Genomic DNA, 22,845 nt, shown 5'->3' with positions numbered 1-22,845 from the left:
CAACCTCTTGCAAGCAGCAGAGCGAGGAAGGACAGGAGGCTGGTGCAGCTTTGCCTCTGCTTTCTTTCCCTACTCATTAATTGCTCGGAGCAGCTGGCAGGCCACATCCACGTGGTCCAGGGGCAACCCACAGGGAAAAGAAACCTCTCAGCATTTTAAGTGCAACCTCAAGGGTTGGCATTTCGAGTGTTGGTGGTGTTTCAACCTCAAGGCTAGGCTGGAGATGCACATCAGCAAACAAGTATTTCCAGGCTCCCTCTGCTCTTACTGCAGGTGGGCTCCACCAGGTTCAGCCCATGTCCCTGCCTGTGTCCCCCCAGCTACACCCCAGGGCAGGAGCTGGGGGGACACAACAGCTCACGTCCCTCCTGAACCTGTGATATGACCCAGGCCAAGGGCAGGCTCCTGCTGGCCCGGGTGACCTTCAAGGGCAGCAGGTCTCAGGTCCAGCATGCTCCATCTGCTACCAGGTTCAGCTTGCCCATGCAGCTTGGACCACCTCAGCAGTGCTGGTGTTCACCAGCACACCATCAGAGCAGATAAAAGGGGCTGCAGTAACCCAGCTGAGTCCAAGTTTCTAAGGCCTGATCCTAACGCCATTTAGGGTTCTACCTGAAACTCCGTACATTTAGCAATTATTTTTGTATAGATGTCAAGGATTTTTGCTTCAGGTTCACAAGCAGCACCACTGATTGCACTGAAGTTACTTGGCCAATGACAATATTCACCTCAGAAAATGTTCAAGAAGTGGGCACTTAAACTTGTGACCAAACAGTGGTATCACTGTCTGTGAGGTTCATCTTCCCAAGCTGGTTGTAATGAGTTTAATAAATTATAAAATAGGTTGTCCTTGATTGACAGCTTTGCTATCTAGCCAGGGGAAAAATCAAAAGAGGAGAGTTTAGATCAAAGATTAAATTGTTTCTATTCATAGATTCCTCCATTTTCATGTCAGAGGGTAAGAAAAATAAAAAAATTGAAACTACACATGCATCTAGCCTGACCTCCACATATCATGGGCCAAAAAATTTCGTATTCCACCTAGAATATCTGGGTAAGCCAAGGCATATTTTTAGAAGGACATCCCATCTCAATTAATATGATTTCAATATAGAAAGAATCTGTTGCATACTTAGGTAAATTGTTTCAAAGTTAATTAGTTTCACTATTAAAAACATGCTCTTGAATTCAAGCCTGGATTTAACAAGGCTAGCCTACTGTCATTAAAACCTGGACTGCTGTATTCAAGAGCTCTTGATGCATCTTTAAGAGCAAAGAAACACAAGAGAAAAAGAAATCTCCCCTTTCCCACAGAAATACTGAAATCATACCACAAATAGAACTTTCTACAAAATGTCCTAATTTGCTGAACTCTGTTCAGTTTTGGGAAAAAAAAAAAAGTTTGATCAGTATACTAAAAAATTTGGGGAATATGCATTGTGTCAAGTAGAAATTAGCTTTGCTTTGTCTCTAAAAAGAACCTGTTCCATTTTCTTTTCATTTACATTTGGAAGATCTGATGCAAAGAAGTGATTTGAATATTTAAAAAAAAAAAGAAAATTTTGGAATAAAATTTCTACTTTGCTCTCAGTGAAAACAGTTTTCCAAACTTACAGATAATTTCAGTCAGCCTAAAACAATATTTGTGAGTGAATAAATCATTTGAAAGCTTTACTTAGCTGTAATGGTACCTAATAATAGTAGCCACATAATTAGCACTTCCTGTGTATGTTTGTGTTTTCACACAAAGAGTTTACAACCAATGCTTATCTTACATCTCGAGCAGCCACTGATATTTTCATAAATATTCATCATCCTTGCTCATAAATATTTGATTAATATTAATTGTTTGTTTTAAACATAGCCTTTCCTTAGTTGTCATGACTATAGTGGAAGGTATTAGCATGGGGAAAAAAAATGAAGAGGAAAATATTTCAAAGATGCTGAAGAAGAAATGAGAGGCTAAGGCAGCACGTTACTTCCTGGGTTTTGACTGAACAAACAACTGTCTCCTTGTGCTAGCAGCTTTTGGAAGGATGTACGTTTGTGGTATTGTGTTCTCCCCCCTCTGCAACACAATAGGGAGGTTATGGGTTTCTTGTGGTAGCTAGAAAAATGAGCTCAGATCTCTCAGGCACATAGATATTATTGGATTTAATTGCTCTAAGGATAGCTGGGAACAAGAGCAGGGTCCTCCTGCCATGCAAAAGAGGTCAGGACAGGGAAGAGCATGGCTAAATGGATCAGAAAATAAGGCTTGCTGCCACTAGAGTTAGTGGATCAATTAATTTCATACTGCTGCAGTTTATCTGCACAGATAGATGTTACCCTCTGCTGGATATGAGGAGGGCTGGAGGAAGAGAAAGAAGGTCAATGAAGAGGATGAAAAGGCAGTTAATCCATGGAGCTTGGCTTGGATCTGTCCAGCTGAACCTCCAGCATCACTGATTTCCATAAATACACTTGTTTTCCTTTCCACATAGGTTCAAATGCCACCTGTCCAGGAAAAGATGTGCACAAAACTTGCTGGACACACTTTTGCAGAGTAGGATAGTGCTTTTTAACATGAGCTACTATGAGAGGAGATCTAATTGCTTTCTATTTGCACTTGTTTCACTCATAGCAGGAATTTATGGAGATTCAGGTACGAGCTAGACAACTGGAAGCAAGTCTCAGTTAACCATACTGCAGGGTCCCAGACAATCAGACTGCCCATCTCTGGGCCTAGTACCTAGAAGTAGTAGCAGAAACAGAGAGCCTCAAGAGCAAGAAGGCGTTCAGAGCTGGTCTGGATTTAGCTGGATGCTACAACACTGAGCTACTCCGTCTCAGAGCAGGGGAGATGGGATCCACAAAAACCATCCAACTCTGCTTACAATCAGCTGTGACCGGCACAAAAGCTGAGCTCAAAAACCCAGCCGAAGCTTTGGTCTGGCTGCTCCGCTATCTTCGTCTCAAGTTTCCCCATGCTCTGAGATCTGAGAAAACTCACTGCTCAGTACTGCACAGTAAATGGGCATCAGCACAGCTCTGCAAGAGTCAGCTCAGTCTGAAAAGGCTTATTAGCCACAGGCTGGCTTCATGCAAAGCCATTCAAATGTCCCCACGCTGTGTTCCTATTGCTCGTGTTCCATGTTTTTTTCTAATGCATGAGATTCTCCAGACCTCCATTACCTACAATAATAGGGTTGTCAAGATCACTGACAGCTACATTAGCATAAAAGCAATACAGAATGCAACTCCTCCATGTTTCTGGACCCGAGCCAGCAATTAACCACTAGGAATTAAAACAAAGCATCCTCTTGTTGCACAATGATTGTGTAACTGTCTACTCTGAGGCATCCTACACCTTCCTTTGTATACCAGGTACCACACACTCTGCTGAAATGGGCAGATAACATTTCATATGGAGGTTGTAATAGAAACGATATGTTAGAAATGATTCAGCATCTTTCCACAGAGAATTTTTAAATTTTGGGGTGGTTTTTGTTTTCTTTTGTTTTTGTTTCTTTAAATAAGCCAGAGAGCAAATCAGTATGCCTGTTGAGTGTGTGTCTTCCACACTCATGCACACTGTGCATCTACACAAATTATGTAAGATTTGGAAATTACGGCCTGTAAACTAAACATGACTTTCCATTTCAATCCTCTTGCCCATAACCAGCTAAGTTCTAGGGGACAGAGATACACAGGAACCTCCAGAAAGGCAACTCAGGTCATGTTTCTTCTCTACCCTCAGCTACTACAGCTGAAATTGGAATCCTGATGACAGTTTGTGCCTCTCAAACTTAACATCTGCACTGAAAAGGCTGAGATAAAATGATACCTGTAAGAAGAAAATGAATAATTTTGTTTAGTTTTGAAACAGACACTTGAGAAAGTAGTTGCCATGAGAACTCTTGTGTTTCATACAAAGAAAACTATATTAGGATTGCAAAGTCAAACACTCAAGAGTTAGAAAATGCCAGAATTAAGCTCACCTTTTCAACCTTCATGTTCTTTCCTGCAAATGTCTTTAATTACATGACAATGGTGTTTTTCCAAGCAAACCCCTCCCTCATTCAGCATGTAGGGTGCTTACTAAATATGCAGCTATTTAATCTGTTTTTATCCCAACCATTCACACTCCCAGTACGCTTTAAAAATACAAGACTGTATACCCGATATTCTAGTTCCAGCTAGAGGTTTCATCAATATCTGCACTGTAATATTTGAACAAACTGAAAGTATTCATGATTTTTGTTTCTACAGCATTCAATTTTAAAGGTGGCGAGTTGAAGTTTGATGATATTCAGGTGGAATTCATTAATAATATCCTAATGTTACAGACCACCTGAACATTTACATCAGATGGAGAGAAAAAATATCATTTCAGATGTCAATTATTTAAAGGTTTGTGCCCTAGAAGATTGTATGTACAACATTTATAACATTTAAAAAGAATCGGTATATTTGCTTGTCAGACTGCTGCAGACTAACAAACAATTTCTCATTGGCTGCCCGATTGATTGTCTTCATGGGGAGCTAATGTAAAGTAAATGTTAGTTTATCCTTACATTCAGTCCCCTAATGTCTTCTGAATTATCAGTGGAGATACGGCAGAATGATATCAATGATCTGCATAACAATAAAAAAGCAAATATTTTGTTCAAATCTAACAGATGAAACATGACTCATATCGCCTGGAGTGGCATGAGTGGAAAATGCGATTAAAAACATAAAAGTGAAAGGGAAAGAGAACAGCAAAAGTAGTTTCTAGTTTACAGCTACTAAAGTGCATAAAAATTACTAGAGATATTGCAGTGCAGGCAGCCTGGTTTGTGCCTCTGAGATTCCAAAGCCTTCAAACAACAATAAACTCAATATTGGATGTAAAGACATGCATAGTGCTGCTACCTCCAACTGCACAAGCAAGAGAACATTTTCATAATACCTGAGAGAGCTGGTATTTAAATACTTAGTATTTGAACACTTCAACAAATAAATGCAAAACTCATACTTTTATGTATTTCTTTTCCCACTTTTACAAATAGAGAAATAAGCTAAGGCCAAAAAATTCTGATCTCATCTGTTTTTCAGATACCAATGAGTTCAGCCTAGCATGGATCAATGGCTTTGGTTTCTTTCATTACAAAAGCATGTAGAAATGTAGATACAGGCTTGGATTTCCAAATGCACAGAAGAAAAATTGCAATGGGTCAATTTACGTACTTGTCTAGTTGCAAATACCATCAAGGCTATCTGAATCTTTTCTGTCAATATTGGCATCTTACATTAGAATATAGTACATATAACTCTGTCATTTCCTTTTCTTTCAGCCAGTGAATCCCCCCCCAAATCTCTTATTTGCCAGTTCTGCTCAGAAGGAGAGAGCACAATCCTCTTGCTATCTCATGCTGGGGAAAAGTCGATAACAGCTCATTAACATCTGTCTTAGTTTAAAGGAGAATCCAGGCTGCAGGAATGCAGTCAAGTAAACCACCACTGCCATGACCCCCAGATGACCACGGAGCCAGAAAGAAGTGCAGTACGGGGAAGTGAATGTAAAGCAAGATATTTTGCTTAGATATCTTAATAGGAGGCCAGAGTTCCTCACAGACAGCTTGAAAACTGCCTTCTGCATTACAAATATTACATTTTCCTAAAAAGGAAAATGTATCAATTTTATGTAGCTGGAAAAGCAGTTAAGTAAACCCAGTAATAACAAAATACTAGTTTTAGTTCCCCTTTCTGCTCCCTCTCCCCTCTTCACTGCTAACACTTTTTTGGGATAGTCCATAACATGTGCTTGATAAATGATCATTAACTGCAATGGAGCAATTCTAATCCTGCGAAAATTAGTCAGGTTGTTATTGCTACTGATCTGATGATTCTGCTAATACTAGTGTAACACTCTGTGGTTTGCTCTGAATAATGTTATTGATTTAATGTGCATTTTGCCATTTGAGTACAAAATCCCACCACAGTCAATATTCCACTCTCAGTGAGGTAAATCCTTAGATTCATTGTCTTGTCAAGGGGGGAAAATATCAGTTATATGCAAAACTCTGTGCTTTGCACCACTTAAACAAGAGTGTCGAACTGCAATCAAAGAAATGATAGTATTTCCCTAAAGTAGGGTTAATGTTAAAATGTTTTCCCTGGCCAGTGTATCTTGGACCTCTGGAAAGCACTGTTAAAGATGCAGTCATAGAGTTCTTATTAAAAAAAAAAAAATGCTGTTATTTCAAATATTGTAAGATCTGCTTATGGGCAAATAAAACATGGGACATTTACAAAATAAATACATAAATATACCAACAACCTTGAGTGTTCTGATAGATTCTTATGTCACACCACGATGTGATCCATGACTGAGTTGCAGCAACCTAAGATACAGCTGCTTGTCAGCTGAGCAGTGGTAACTCTCCATGGGTTTTTGGTCTGTCCAGACTATGAGATGATTGTTCATGCAGTTACAAAAGCTCAACTGTGGATTCCTTGTACACGTGCTATAACCCCTTAGTAAAAGCCATTTGTCTTGGTCTATCTACACTGTTCACAGTGAAATTGTTTTGGTTAAAGGCAGATGATTGTTTTAAACCAAGCATTTTTACTCATTTATAAACTCAAGGTTCTCTATATTTATAGTCATCTGGAGATGCCTTATTGCTACAGTGAGTTGTTTTATTTCATAAACAGGATCTTCTCTGCTTTTACAAGAAAACAACTTCAATTGTACTAAAATACGCCAGGCCATTTCCTGTTACATATTTTACTGTATGTGAGTTTCACAAATTTTGCTTATTAAAAAAATAAAAAATCTTCAGAGGTTCCCCCCTTACCTTCTCATTGAATGGCATAAGCAATATGAGAGGGGAGAGGTTGTAAAGTGCCCCCCCACACACACACACTCCTGTTTCACAGGCAAGCAGAAATTATTATTTGGTTACTAGAATTTTTCATCCTCCATTGAACAACTTACATGACCTTTAGTATAGGTTTTAAAGCTCAGTTGCCCATTCATTAGGTTGACAAACTTGTCAAAACCCTGCAGGACTATGTCAATTATGTCAGAAATGCTTACAGGTGCCACAATCTGTGTCAGCACTCAACTGACTCCTGTCAGCCATTGCTGAAATGACAAGAAACCCTTCTGGGGAAAAAACGCAGCAGAGGGAAATGAAAGAATCCCACTCATTTTGTTGACGCTGGCCACTCTTACACTTGCAAGGGCTACAACAATTCTTTCCTTTACTGGAAGCTGCAGCATCATTCCTTACTGAAATTAGTAATTAGTGAATTTCCCCTTTCACATCCCTGCTGTTGATCATATTATACTATAAACATACCAGCCAGATATTGGTATTATGGTTCTAGCTTCAGTCCCAACTTTGGGAAATACCAAAACAAATTAAATTCTAGGTCTGGGTAGAAGGTGTCAAAAAAAATAGTTAACATTACGTGATTTTTTAACTGTTTGATACAGCAGGTGTTGTAAGATACAACACCTTAAAAAATCTATCCTTGTGGTTAACATAAAATTTGATTAAAAGTACCAGTATATTTTTCTGGACTTTCCCATTTTTGCAGCCAGTAATGATCTGCAGTGAAGTTTCCGAATAACAGCTAGAACACTGCATGCTACTACACAGATGAGAGTCTACACACGGTAAAAGGTTTCCCTGTGCTCCCATTCATGTGATGACGAGAACTATAACACTCCATTTAAAATGTCCATAAAGAATGTGGAGAAATAAACAACAGCTAGAGGAGAAAGAGCAGATGCAAACAGAGCAGTTTTGTATTGGACAGTAGGTAACAGTTGTCATTCTCCTTGTATATTTTGACTGCACTGAACTACTACCTGACTAAACAGTGCTGTCTTCTTTCTCCATAAAACCTTTCCAATAAATGAGAGAGAGCTTTACAGGCCAGTCCAGTAGCAGCAGAAGGGTTTATAATGTCACTGGCTAGTAGCAGGGCAGAAGAAGGCTGCTAGATAAGTGTCCCAGAAATTTTAGATTCAGTACAAAACAGAAGCTGCATTATATTAAATCTTTTTTTTTTTTTTCTTTTGCTCCCATAATCGTTGCTCCAAAAACTGTCTTGTACTTCATCTCATGCAGCTCATTAAAACACCTAGTGGGGATGAGAGCTCTGCTGGGCCTGCTATACAACTGTAGGAAGCAAAGTATATCCAGAGACTAAAGACTTAGAAAGCAATTATATATAGGGGACAACTAGATATAGAGAACACAACAGGGCACAAAATTTTGGTGGTACACTGTTCCTTTCCATATCTTGAAACCAGAAAAAAAAAAAAAAAAAAGAGAATAGTCAGCGTATGGTTGCCATTTTTCACCCATAAGTCTCAAGGAAGTTCACAGACATCATCTCCACTACCATTTTTTGTATGCTGGGGAAAGAAAGTAAGTGGCTTGCCTGAGAGAGACATGCCTCACAGAGACATGCCGCACAGAGACATGTGAGGATGTACAGGAGCATTGTGCATACAGGACAATTCCATCCTAGTATCTTTCATACTGTTTTTCCTTTATTTCCTTTTTTTTTTTCCTTTCCTTTTCCCCATGAATGAGAAAGTATCAATTTTACTTCCTCTTGCTCTGCTGTCCTCTTTACTCTGAGGAGCAGAGTAAAGCAGACCACAGGATGGTAGGTATATCCTGTTCCCTGTTCTATTGGGGAAAGTGCTCTGAAACAAAAATGAACACACAGGAGACACATAGCTTTCCACATAGTGTTAGAGACATAGAGGAGCCTCTATTTCTCTCCTTTTCAGAAATGGGAGTAAGTAACAAGTAACAGCTTGCTTATGTCCTAAATTTCCTTGTGAGGGCAAAATACCACTGTCACATCAACCACATAGATCAGACTAGTAATTTGACATGGAAAGGAGATTGTTCCTGGAAAGACTAAACAGTTTCCCACAGGCAACTTGTTTAATGGGCATACCTAAAGAGAGCTGCAAGTGCTCTGAAAAATACTTTTCTTCCCTTTCACCTTAGTATAAGACTTCAAATAGGAAAATGAAGGCCAAAGGGGCTCATAAAGAGATGGCTTAAAGCTTCAGTGCATTGAGATTCAATGGCTTGGCTCCAACCATTCGCAAAAGCAAGCTTAGGAAGGGGTCTTGCTCTAGACTCTTCCCAACCTCGGAAATATTTGTAGCAGAGTTTTTCTATTCAGTTACATCTATGGTCTGAAAGATGGGTGCTGAAGCAGGAATCTTGAATATACTTTGTACCCTGAGGGTTTGCTTCTCTGATCATGCAAAGGCATAGGAGGGTGGGGAATAAGCCATCCTTTTCAAGCATCAAAGCTGGGCATCACAAGAAATGCTAGCATCTGCAACCAGGTTGCATGCACAACAAACGACAAATGCTGACAGTTCAATGAATGACACTAGGAACAAAGAGCTAAGCGATGCACCCAGCAGTTGAAGGGTAGTCATGACAGTCATTAAAAATGAAAAATGACTGTCTTAATACATTGTGTCCTCACAATCACGCACTTGCCTTTGTCTCTGTTTAGACTTAAAAAATCTACTGAAACAAACAACTAGGAGTGCAAGCCACACAGAATCAGGGAGTGGTATCCTGATAGGTTCAGTCATAGCTGAGCGGTGATGCATGCTCAAATGCATGATTAAAAAACTGACTGAGGCTGTTCTACTGGAAAGCATCCCAGCTCATTTTCACAGTGCTATTTCTGCACTAGAGAGGAACAAAGAAGACGGCTAGGATTTCCACCACTGCAATCAGTCACCCCGTGTGCCTGACTGTGGGTTCCCTGCAGCACCCTTGGGATGGGCTGCCAAGGCAGAGGCTTTGTGCCACCGTATGTGCATGTTGCACAAGGCCATGCAACAAAATTCACCACTGAATGTCAGAAGGTGCACTGGAGTCTGTCTGGGTCAAAATCATGGTGTAATGCGGGGTACACTAAGGAGAAAGAGAGGCACTCCTGGCAGCAGTAGATGACTTAAAAACCTCTGACCCACTTTCAGGAGCGAATTGGACTGCTACACTCCTGAAGCAAACTCAGCATATCCTTAGCATTGTAGCCTTCCCTTTGTGCCTAAACTTTGTCTTGCTTTTCATCATAGCATATTATGGTCAATAGTGAATTTACAGGACTTCCAGTAAGTGGGCTAACCCATTCAAATCTAGCTTGAACATTTTTTATAGGTGCTATCTGCACTGTTCCAAGACCGTGTCCACACAATCAGCCAGACTCAAGGAACACTGCTGCCCAGTGGTTTCCCATTTATAAGATACCTTCCAACAAGCCAGATTCCCATTTATAAGACAGATTCTTTCAAATGCAGTTCTTGGGAGGAATTAAGCACTGAAGAATTAGAACAGAAATTGGCAGAGTGATCAAAGAATCACCATTATTATCAAAATTAAATGTATAATGTTAATTTGTATCTAATGCTGCAGCAGTGGTTATTAATCACAAATGCATGGTAGATCACTCCACTCCTACAGCAGCCCCACTATGTCCAATAACTCCATGGTTATAGAAAGTGCTCTGAGTAAAGAAGCAACAAATTCCCAAATTCCCCAGTGATACTTCCTCATAAGAATAGAATTTTCAGCTGAATGTTATGAATTCACAGATGTATTGGTGTGGATCTTTCTCAATTCTTCTACTGATAGCTTTCCACTGTGCTGATGACTGGAGCACTTGCATCTGATCCATATATTTTGGGAATATCTTTGGGATCCATTTTTGTGACAGATATAAAGGAACACATAGTTTATGTTGACAGATATAAAGGAACGCATAGTTTATGTAGCCACTGAAATACAGGAAATGAACAATCACATTTATGTTCCAGATTATTAAATCTTCTGACCACCCAGAGGCAGATCACTATGTAACTGTGAAATCTTATTGATGGAAAATTTTAGATAATTTAGGAGGAAAATTTTTAATGTTTCCAAGTGCGTCAGGAAATGAACTAGAATTCTAGCTATCTACACTTTTGCGTTTAGGCACTGGAAAGTATATTTTGGTGGGACTGTTGTGCCAAAGCCCTTTTATATGTCTAACCTTATTTCTTCTATAGTGCTATCAATTTACCTAGACCTGCCCCTAAGTAAAAGTACTACTCTGGGTAAGATTATTATAATTTGACCTTTAAAGACAATTTCAGAACATCCTAGTTAATTTAATTTTATAAGTGACATTAACACCTATCACATACTACAGATGCTCTTAGAAAATATTAAAATGAACAGTGGATGCATAAAAAGAGGCAACAGAGCACCTAATGCACCTTAAAATGTAACTACCTCACGAAAATGTCTTCAGTCGTATTAACATCCATAAAAGAAAAAATAGGTCTGCAAAGTCCTTTTCTCCTAATGCACATCCTTCCCAATCAACTGTGAGGAAAGGCTGGGGAGCAGGTTGTCTGAAGTTTCAGCAACGTGGCAGTAATGACATACCAGAGAGATAAATGCATTCCAGAAAACACTGCCTTACTGTATTGTATGTCTAGACTGATTGTATATCTACGCAAAGGGTCAGTAAAAGACCCATTTTCATGTAAGTCTTAATAAAGCCCAACCAAACAGAAATTATCAATCCTTTTACAGAAGAGATTAAAATGAGAAGCCTGAACAAATTCATCTCCAGCATGAGGCCCAGAAAACAAGCCCATCGGAATCTCACATAAAGAAGGCTAGGAGCCAGGGCCTCAGGTAACCCTTAATCAAAGCTTTCACAAGGCAATATCAAAACTCTGAATTTTGGAAACTCACAAGAAGTCTTTGCAATGCAGCAGTACCAGTCTTAGGTAGATCTTCTGAAAGGTATTATTTTTATTTGCAGCTTCCAAGCATATCTGAGTTCTAATGAAGGTTATGTTTATCTCCTGCATTCTGTTTATCAGGTTTCAGAATTTTGTAATTAAAATTTGTAGATATATGGTGCTAAAGTTTTGCTTCTTCAATTTTCCATGATTTACTGAATTTTAAGATGTTGGTATGCGTAGGCTGTACACATTTATTTGAAGCTACAAGCATTTATTTTTTATTTTTTTAACAATAGGGACCAAATTATCAAGAAGAATGAATGTTTTCAGAAAAAAAAAAAAAAAAAAAAAAAAATACTCTAAATATAAGGCTTGCGATGCTAAATCTAAAGAAAATTAAAATAGTTATTCACCTGAGCTCATCAAAAGCATTTTTGAGACCATATTTAGAATGCTCTACTATAAATGACACACAGTTTTAGAAAATGATTCTCTTAGTTCAATTCTCCTACGGTACAGCTAGTACAACATATTTTTTTTAACTAGCATTACGTACTGTTGTACTAGCAATTAATTATTTTCCAATATTAATGATCAAATAATTCTTCATTTGATGCCTCACCACTTTTTCAGATAATTTCTATAAGACAGATGAGAATACAACTCAGACTAGCTTCATGTTAATTCAGAATTTGGGTCCTCTTCAAAAGGTTGTCTAAGTACATGCAAATATATTCTCTCAGTAGGCCATTGGACAGATGTGAGATCATGTTGATGTTTTCTTACATAACTGCAGATGAGCTTTCACTGATTTTCTTTCTTTCACCTCCTACTCATCATCAGCTCTGAAGGTATTTAGTTAAAAGTTCAGCCTGAATGTGTGGATATGCAGCCCCGCTATGATCAAACATGCTGTACATGGATGGAAAGTGACTGATTTGGCTCATGGCTATCCTGGCTTATCACATCCTTTCATAACAACTCTTACCACCATTAAGCTAATGTTCCAATTGGTATTATTCTCTTTGCTCTGTGAGTTTCTGACTTCTCTTGCTCTGCAGGCAAGGCCATATATCTTATTATTTTCTTTCTTGGTAGACTTCACCATATTCAGAAGAGATTGACACTCCTGCAGGTGTTTTTTCTCCCCCTCTAAACAATCGTCAGACTTGCAGCTCGACATGCATTTCCTGTCATTTGCTTTCCTTTGTCTACACAATTGTTGCAAGACAGTAGGCATCTTTTCAATGGAGTAGGCATCTTTTTAATGCAGTTATTCTCACCAGATTTGCATCAAGCACCATCTACTACCCCTTTGATTATTTTTATATAAACTAGTAGTAACCCCATTTATGATTGAAGAAATGTACTTCTTCTTCTTTGTCTGGAAGAGTACCATATGTATTTTAAGAGACATGAGGTAAATGCTACCTTATCTGCCCTGTCTCTTGATTCCACCCTGTCAGGGCCTGGTTATTTCATCCTTTCAAAAGAAAACTCTGTGGGAGTTTGCCCCACTTAAGCACAGCAGGAAGAGACCTATAAAGACATAACTGAATGAAAGAATATTTGTCCTTTGCACTAACAATCCTACTGTGTGACAAAGGCAGGTAGATTCTTCTGCCGCAGGGATTAGAAGAAGGCATAGGGAAAGGTGACCATTTGCTGCTTTTCCCCATAGTTATCCTTTCAATCCATAGGTTTCCTACCTACTGAGGTTTTTACCTTCCCTCACGTTCAAAGTACCTTCTAAGTATTTGTGCACTTCCCTTTTCACAAAATCTTCTTTATCCACATTTGGAATAGTATATGTGAAAGGAATAAGCTTGGAAATTACAAAGAAAGAGTCTAACCAACAAACTTCTTTTTCTTACCAGAATTAACTTCACTTGAAAAAATGTATCATTCTTTATAGCTAAGGTAAATGTTCACTTGTCATCAAGACTGTAACAAATGTCTTAAAGAAACTGGTAAGGAATATTTTAAACTTTGGGAACAGAAATACAGCCACTTTATTAAACAATTTGCAAAAATAGCATCACGTAACTTTAGGAAAGAGGAAAATATAAAGAGGGATAGAACTGACAAAATGTATTTGAAGAATCTGAAAAATGTGGTTAAAAGATTGAAAAAGTAGGAAAAGATTTTCTCAGGAATTTTTGAAAATGTTGTTCTTTCATTAAGTCAAGAATAAAACAAAATTCCAGAGTGAATACTATTTGACCCAGAAGAGAAATAACCAGTTCCATTACCTACAAAAGAATAATGAAATACTTTCAAAATCTGATGACACTTGAAATGGCTCTTCTGTGAAGGCCAAATTCCCTGGCTCATGAATGGAACGTCATTGAGGCTAACAGAACTATGCCAACTTTCAAACACAGAGAATGTAACCCCAAATATATCTGCATTAGAGTCCCATTATGAATATGAAAACAATACTTTGTCAACAAGCTTTTCTTAATTCACAAAGGTTGACATTTCCACCACAGAAGAGGCCCTCTACAAGGTTATATACCTTAATTAAAGGACACAGAGAGAGGTAATCCATTGTGCCTCTGCTGGAGGTGAAACGTCCTACCAGTGCCACAATATAATTTGCATCACTATCATTACTGCTCATAACCAAGTTCTGTGATCTTGAGATATAATTAATGTAGATGGAGTTGCATATACATAAAACAGGAACAGCTCTTTTCAAGATGTCTTTGATCCTACTCATAATTAAACCCCACGCACCCAAATATAGGATAGAACAGACTTTCAAAAACATTTGCATAAAGGTCTACAACTCTGTTGTATATTTCCTCCACAGCTCCCAGAGGACTAATGGTCTCATTTTTCACATTTTGAAATCAATGATGTTTGTGACCAGGTTACACTGAAATTTTGGGCATTGCTTCACAAAACCATTTGGAATAATAAAATAGGATTATATATTCTTTTTAGGTCACCGTGGTGATTTTTCACTCATTTCGGCATGTCGCACACATCTATGGTAGCTCTTAATCTATTTCCTGCTTTCATTTTTGACAGTTTTCTGTAATTGTTCCATTCTGACTCCTTTGCTGTTTGCATCCACCCTTCCTGATTCCTCAGATGTGACAGCAAGGACTACCAATCATGTCTGATATGTACAATGTAGTGGCTAAAAAGTGTCCCAGGTCACTGCTATGGAAGCTTGTACAAGTACCTGGAGCTTATTTTGTTTTACTTGGAGAGCGTATGCTTTTATTATATTTTGATATTCCTTATGTTATGAAGCTATAACATTTCTTCATTTCTGTTATGCTATAGAACGGACAGATACACATACTTCGCATACAAATATGTATGCATACAACTGTGCATATATGTTTTCTTAATAGAAACTAAGCAGGTGATGCTCCTAGGCTGACCTGGATGTTTACAAGCACACAGAGTGAAATGCATGTGACCAGATAAGCAGTCTCCTGAGAGCTACTTTGCCTGTGCCAGTAGGTGAGGGGAGATGCTCTGTGAATCCACCTAAGATGGCCTCCCTGCAAATATAGCTCTGCTATTACAGCACAAAAAGATGCTCATTAAGACAAAGAATAAGCACAGAATTTCTTCCTGCCAGAGTATACTAGCATTAGTAATATTCCCCCACAGGCAAAAAAAAAAAAAAAAAAAAAGCAGTTTTTCATTGTTTTGCTTTTCTGTTGATGAAATGTGGTCCTTCACAGAGATGCTACAATTGTCTGCATATCACTTATATCCAGCACTGGTCCCCAAATTTGGGCTTATGTGGATTTAAACAACTTGGCAGCCTTTTGCTAGAACTGTTTTTGGGATGAATGTCACCCTGTTGTGAAACAACATTATTTTCCCATAGGCAGTTCTATTAACTTTTATTATAGATTTTATCAAAGATAGAACATAAAAAAGGACTATGCTGCAGCTATTGCATCACCCTTATTCCTGACCTGGGATTTGTCAGGAAGATCTTTACATTATCAAGTATAACATCTTTGTGCGCTGTCTCAGTGCTTCATACTTGCAATGTGGATACCCTCCTTGGGGCTAGACCAAACAGCCCTTTTTTGACAATCTGAGCAAGCATAAAAGCACCAGATCCATGCCACCACTTGACAGAAGCAGGGGGCAAACTGCTGGGTCCCCAACAGAGTACTTACCCAGCTTAGGGCAGGAAGCTTTTCTCTGCCAACAAAACCAGACTGATCACTTATTTTGTGGAGGGGGACATGCCCTGATCATGCCACATCCTTTTCTGGTTACTGGCACTGATATCTGTGGCAAGAATTGCCACTGAGACAAGAGCAGCTACACTAGAGCCAGTTGTTGCTGTTTCTTAATTAGATTCTCATTCTGCCTGTTAAATTCCAGTAATGTTTCCTGTTTGTTTTCATTAAATTAGATCTTTTCTTCTGCACAATATCCACTAAATTACGTTGAATTGCAGTGTTGATGTACCCACACAGGAGGACCAGAACACATTATCTGCTCTAAAGCAGTACAGTAAGATGGCAGTGAGTTTTGAAACAGACTGGTCCAAACTTTCCTGCATCTCTGTACCCCTACAAAAGCCCCAGTGATGTCCCAGGTGTAACAGGTCAATACAGCTGCAGCCCTCAATACTCGCTCCCCTGCCAAAGACACTAAGGTCGATCATTCACTTGCTCCTCTCTCACCATGTAGCGTGGCCATAAACTGCAGTTGAGGTTAATACAATTTCTTCAGCCTTCTCTTGGCAGGATAGTTTTATTCTGGCTTTAATGCAGGTGTTGCTTTGGGACTGTTTTTACCATTATAAGAGAGTATTAAGAATTCCTATTGTACAGTAGATGTTGACTAATAAGTGGTCTGAAAACAATAATTAAAAAAAAAAAGCAACAACAAATCCACATTTAAAACCTACAGCAAATTAGATTCAGAGAATAATGTGCAACTAATGTCATGTAGGTTTCTACTGTTATCATAGCAGCACCTTTGTTTTATTCAAACAATTACATTTTCTGGATGCTATGATTAATGTAGGTGGTTTCAAGCTGTGTGATTTAATTTTAAACAACAACAAACAAACAAATGAACAAACAAGGAAAAACCTACCAATAAAGGGATAGATATTAACCTGCATGAAATAAATTAAGTCCTTTGATTTCTTTAGGATTTTTCATCTTTAAAATTCCTTATCCTAAAAATCAATGGAACTATTTCTACTTTGAAAGCTGGAAAAATTACTGGGCATTTGGCCCTATTTTTACCTTGTTACTTGTATACTGATTATTGTAATTCCCCGAGTCTTACTCAATTAGAGTATTGAGAATAAAGCTATTAGAAGCAGAGGAATTAGGAGCCAAAAACCTCAAAAATGTCAGCATTCAGGAGCAAGGCAATTTTATGACAGTTTTGTGACTAAGAAAACCCCTTGGGAGATTTTCTGTGATAAAATGACTTGAACCTACCCTCTGTCTATCTTTTAATTCTGCATAAAATTCACTGGGAATCTTGGTTGCATATGGGTTAAAGATTGCCTAAGCAGTTTGTACTCTCACTAAAAATAATGCAACAGAATTTTCATAGCAGCTTTAATTCAAGGTGTGCACTTAACACCTCCGTATATTTGTTTACATAATGACAAATGGTTTTGCCTATAGTCAATGTAGCTGAAAAAATATTAGCATTTGTTTTTAAATAATGTCTCTGTAGTCCAACTTTTTTTGTAGACCATGATATTTATTAAGGGAAGATTTCAATACTCCTCCTAATACATGCTTTGAAACCCAAATCTTTCTTGCAACAATTATTAGTTTTGACTGTGAAAAAATAAATTTAAGAGACAATTACAGAGACAATAATTAAAATATTGCATATATTTGTTTAGCAATAGGTATATTGGTTTTAAGCATTCCCCATTTTGAAATACAGACTACTTCTTGACCATGGATTTACAATATATTTTAATTATTATGAAATAACCCATTGTTGTCTGCATGACCTATTGCTATAATCAGTTTTAGTTATTTCCTGGCTTAGCTCTGTTTTCCTGTGTTTCTGTCACTCTTTCCTCCCTGGCTTTATCTTCCAAGTGGGTGACAGATGGATTTTCACCAAAGCAAGACAAGAAGCAGCCATCAGAGACAGCTTGTCATAAGCAACCAGCAAGAAGCTCTGCTGCTGTAGGACTGAGAGATGCTCAGCTGTTGTGACAGAAGAGCCTTCCTGAAACATATGAAAGAGCTGAGGATGAATCCTGACTCTCTACTGCCTGGCCTTGCACTGCCATTAAAAATTGTCCACGGTGAGTGCAAATGTGTTAAAAAACGCCACCAGCTCTGGATTAAAGAAAGAGCTCCATGCTCAGTTTGGCCTGATTTATTCATCTGCACACCTCAAGGGTGGGGGGAACCACAGCCACCTTAGAAATGTTGCTTAGCACCATCACAAACTACTTGGCATAGATAAGCACTGCACATCTGTAATAAAGTAACACTGGGGAAGGTGCAGTAGCCCTTGCATATGCCAAATTTCTTCTCACAGCATCTGAGATAGACGGTAGATGGATGTTTTCCTGAGCAATAGTGCTGTCTAGGTTAAGAGAAGTGATAATAGAATGGTTTGCTTTTGCTTCATCGTTTTATGCTGGGGCAGTATTTCTTCCCCAGATGTCACAAGTTTAATTTTATTAAGAGAATAGCACCTGTTCCACTGAAATCTGCTTAGATAAAGCAATTATGTAATGCAGAACTTCTGCAAACCTTATCCAAATATAGCCGATCCATAATCTGTGCTTTACGTGTCTGAATTGGTTTTAGCACTCTGAGAGCCAGCTTATTTTATTTGGCTTCTGGTTAACGCATTTAACAGGAGTAACTGAAAGCTCAAAGTGCATGCATTTCAACTTCTTTGAAGTTTCATGAACATAAAAATAGGAAGATGTCCAAAAAAGGTGCATATATCACTTTTATAGCACAACGTTGCTGTTTTCAAAGCAAATTGGGTGTCTAGTAAAATGTGGAAGCGATGACATAGAATTAGACTGCTGTAAATGCTTCACAAACGTACTGGGCCACCAGAAGTAAAGCTGCCCACTTTTTTCCTTGCTTAGCTAAACGCAGGATCAAGAGTGCAAGTATTCTGCATGGGAAAGGGCACCATAATTTGGGCTTGGATGTGCAAAAGTCTGAAGGTCCAAAGCCTGTCTAAGGCAGCAGCCTGGTAAGGGCTGATCAGCAAAGTAAGTACAACCAACTAGAAACAGATACCTGCTAAAAGACAGGTCTGATTAACTGTTTGAGACAAAATAGCTGCAGAAGCAGAGCTTCTGGGTAGTATTTCAAAGTGAGGCAGGAGTTCTCATCAGTACAGAATGCCATATAGGTGTCATATAGGAAATACTGGGAGCTCTGCAGACGCCAAAAATTTGCTGATGGCTTGAAAATCTGTATTCCTGTAAACAAACTACTCAAGTGGAAGACATGCTGTAGCTGCCATCTCCTATGAAATTAACAGTGCTTTACACTCTTACAGCTTAGGAAAGATCCTGATAGATGTTATTACCACGGTAGTGAAATAATAACAGTGCAAAACCTAGGGAGAATTCACAATCACTCCTGATATTTCTAGATATATATTTTTTTCTAAATTCAGCTAAATTATTCCCGAAATTCTAGTTATAGACTAACAGACTTCCATAGCTATCCCAAACACAGACTTATGGTACTGATGAGTGATGAGATATTTGGACTGAACTTCTCATAAATATTGCATTAAATTTTACATCTTTACATTCTACCAATAGAGGAAAGCATCTTTTAAAGGAATATATTGTTCATGCACCACAACTGCATTTAATAGTTTTCCACTGTATTGCTTTTAGGTTCATTAACATTCATACTGTTGTCTGCCACCTCATTTGTTTCAGTGTTTGCTTTGAATTCGCCTTGCTGAAATAGTTTCACACTGTGCTTGCTCTGGCTCATCTGCTGTTTCTGTCTGACTAATGTTTTTACTGTATGTGTGTATTTTATATATTTATGTAGATTCTGTGCTGACTTATGCACATCCATTGACACAGTAATCTTCTGGGGCAAAAACAGACAGCCCAAATTCAGAATCTTGCAAGTGGTCTTTCCTAAGAATAATGCAGTCAGGTATTATTTTGTCACAAACACTGACTATTGATAAAGAACACTGAAACTAAATAAATAAATAAATAAACCTTTACCTTCCTTCTCCAAAATAGTTTTATTTGTTTAGTTCTAAACCTTCTACACAGAGCTTGACTAAAAGCTGAAATTAAATTGATCCTCCACCTCTATGCCTGTCAGAAGAGTCCTAGAGACCCGCTCCCTTGAGACATAAAGGTCTGTTTTGCAAGAAATTTGTCTCTGAGTCTTACATGAAGAACAGGACTTGGTCTCGTTTAGTGCAAATGGAATGGAGTTATCAGGCTGCATAATTTCAATCAGGAGGTGCAATTTTCCAATCTCCAACAGCACCATACCCAATAACTTATGCTGTATACACAGGGAATACATGATGACTTCTCTAGCAAAGGCCTTACACTTTGCACAGTTTAGAGGAATGAGGATATTCTTACTGCCTGCAGCTATTCTCCTTTTTGCTCTTCATGGATCAAAGTGTCTTAAGAAAGGACGTGATAATGGTCTCCTAACTTATATGAACATCTAGATCCTGCCATTCATTTACAGCTGCTCTGTGGTGATTTGCAGGAAAAAAGTGGAACAGAAAATGGCTTAGGTGATGAGCATTCTCCATGCACACAGAAATCCCTGAGTAGCACTGACACAGCATATTGGTTTCTTTATCACCCTTTGACTAACTATTTATGCAGTCACTGACAAGAAAGGTATCAATGACAAAAAAGTACAAATATCAGATTCTGTCCCTTTAGCTCAGACTCTTAAATAAAATGCAACCCAAAGAAGCAATTTGGAACTGAAATCTCAAGATAAGATTTTTTATAATAACCAAGGAAAGCAAGCATCAAATCTCCCAGATATTCAGCCTTGATAAAGCAAGTGTATTTAAAATGAAAGAAGTTGCCAGCCCATCTGCATTGCGCTACTCTGAATCAGTCCACAGTAAAAGTATTGGATGTGGTGTAAGTGTCCAGAAGGATATTTAAGATGGCTAGTACAGTTATTATCAGTAATAAAACAATAAAGTGTTAGTATAAACTAAAGAGAAAACTGGTTAAGAGTCTTTGTGTAAGTTAAATGTTTTCAAATAAAGTTAACTCTATTCTAGAATAATTTAAGAATAAGAATATCAGGACACTTGATACTTATTTCTTAGAATAATTGGAGGGTGGGTGAGGTATCAGAAGAGTGAAAAAAGGTAAACATCATGGCTGTCTTTACAGAAAATAAAAGTGAAGATTAAGAAATGGAATAAGGAAATTATGGACTAGTGAAATAAACTGCAATCCTCTACAAAATCCAGTAGTAAATAATTAATGTATTTGTAAATTGCTGTGATGGGTTGGCCTTGGCCAGCCAGACACCCACACCACCCTTCTGTCACTGCTCCCTCCTCAGCAGGCCAGGGGGAGAAAATGAAGTAGAAAAACTTATGGGTCCAGATAGAAACAGGGTGATCACTCAACTGTCATGGGCAAAATTGACTCGACTTAAGGAAATGTAATTTAATATATTGCCATCTAAAACAGATTTGGATGGTGAGAAACAAGGACAAACATTACAACACCTTTACTTCAACACCCTCCATCTTCCCATGCCCAGCCTCATCCCTCCATCCTCCACCCTTCCACTTCTCTCCTAAACTAAAGAAGGGTAAATTTAGATTAGATATTAGGAAGAAATTCTTTACTATGAGGATGGTGAGACATTGGAAGAGGTTGCACAGAGAATTTGTGGATGCCCCATCCCTGGAAGTGTTCAAGGCCAGGCTGGATGGGGCTTTGAGCAACCTCGTCTGGTTGAAGGTGTTGGCAGGGGAGTTGGAATTAGATGATCTTTAATGCCCCTTCCAATATAAACCATCTATGACTCTATGAAATTGTCAAAGTGAAAGGATATATTAGGCAGGGAACAGACGGTGTTTCCCCTTGCTCTGATTCTTATGAAACATTCTTATTAACAACCCAGATGGGGGAATAGAGAGTATGCCTGTTTCACGTACAAATGACAATGACACAAAACTAGCAGAAACAGTGAGCATATCAGAGAGCAGGTTTATAATTCTAAGTGAGTCTAACCTCTTCCAACTGGAGAAATGGTATGAAAAAGATAAAAGTAAATGCAGGAACACCCACAGCAGTGCAAGATCTAGACGAGCTAGCTGCTCAGTGCTCCTTCCAGTAACAATTCAGAAGCTACAGGAGATCAGCAAACAAGTCAACAAGCCCTTGCAAAGCAAGAACTTCTCTTGCAACATGAGTGGGGGGTTTGGAGTATCTTCTAGTGGGTGATATTTAACTAACCCTGTATTGCTTTCATTCACTTCAGCAATGGGGAAGCCTCAGCCAGGTGGCTGAGCCTCAGCCACTATGTGGTTACCCCATACCAAAAAGTAGCAGACCAGTCAAAATAATCCAGAAGACAGAAATAAGAATGATCTGGAAAACATATTCCAGAAAGGCTGAAATAATTAATCCGAATGTGCTAAAGAAAACAAAGTGGGGGCTGACAGGGAATAGGAGGCAAGCAGAAGGGGAGGTTTGGAACAGTCTTAAACTGTGCAAAAGCCAAAAGCAAAGAGGAAAGGCATCGATTGTTTTTCATGTCCATTTCTGGCATAAGAAATATGGAACTTCAACAAGAAGAAAGATTTAGGTGAGCCATTAGGAGAATTGACCGGACAAAGGAAGTCCTAGAAAAGCATGTCCATGGGAGCTGGGGAAACTGCATCACTTTAAAAGCAACTTACACAAGCACCCACCAAGAAACACACTTAGAACTGATTTCACTTTAAGGTAAGAGGGTGGACTAGATACAACATTCTGAGTCCTACCATTTTTTCATTATTCTTTCATTTAACATCAATCTGTAGTAGCAGAATTCACTTCCTTTTCTTCTTCCTCCCAGTGACAACAGAAGTTATAAGAGATT

This window comes from Anas platyrhynchos, chromosome 2 (assembly GCF_047663525.1).
Source record: "Anas platyrhynchos isolate ZD024472 breed Pekin duck chromosome 2, IASCAAS_PekinDuck_T2T, whole genome shotgun sequence".
NCBI classification, from domain to species: Eukaryota; Metazoa; Chordata; class Aves; order Anseriformes; family Anatidae; genus Anas; species Anas platyrhynchos.
This window is presented reverse-complemented; position numbering follows the sequence as displayed.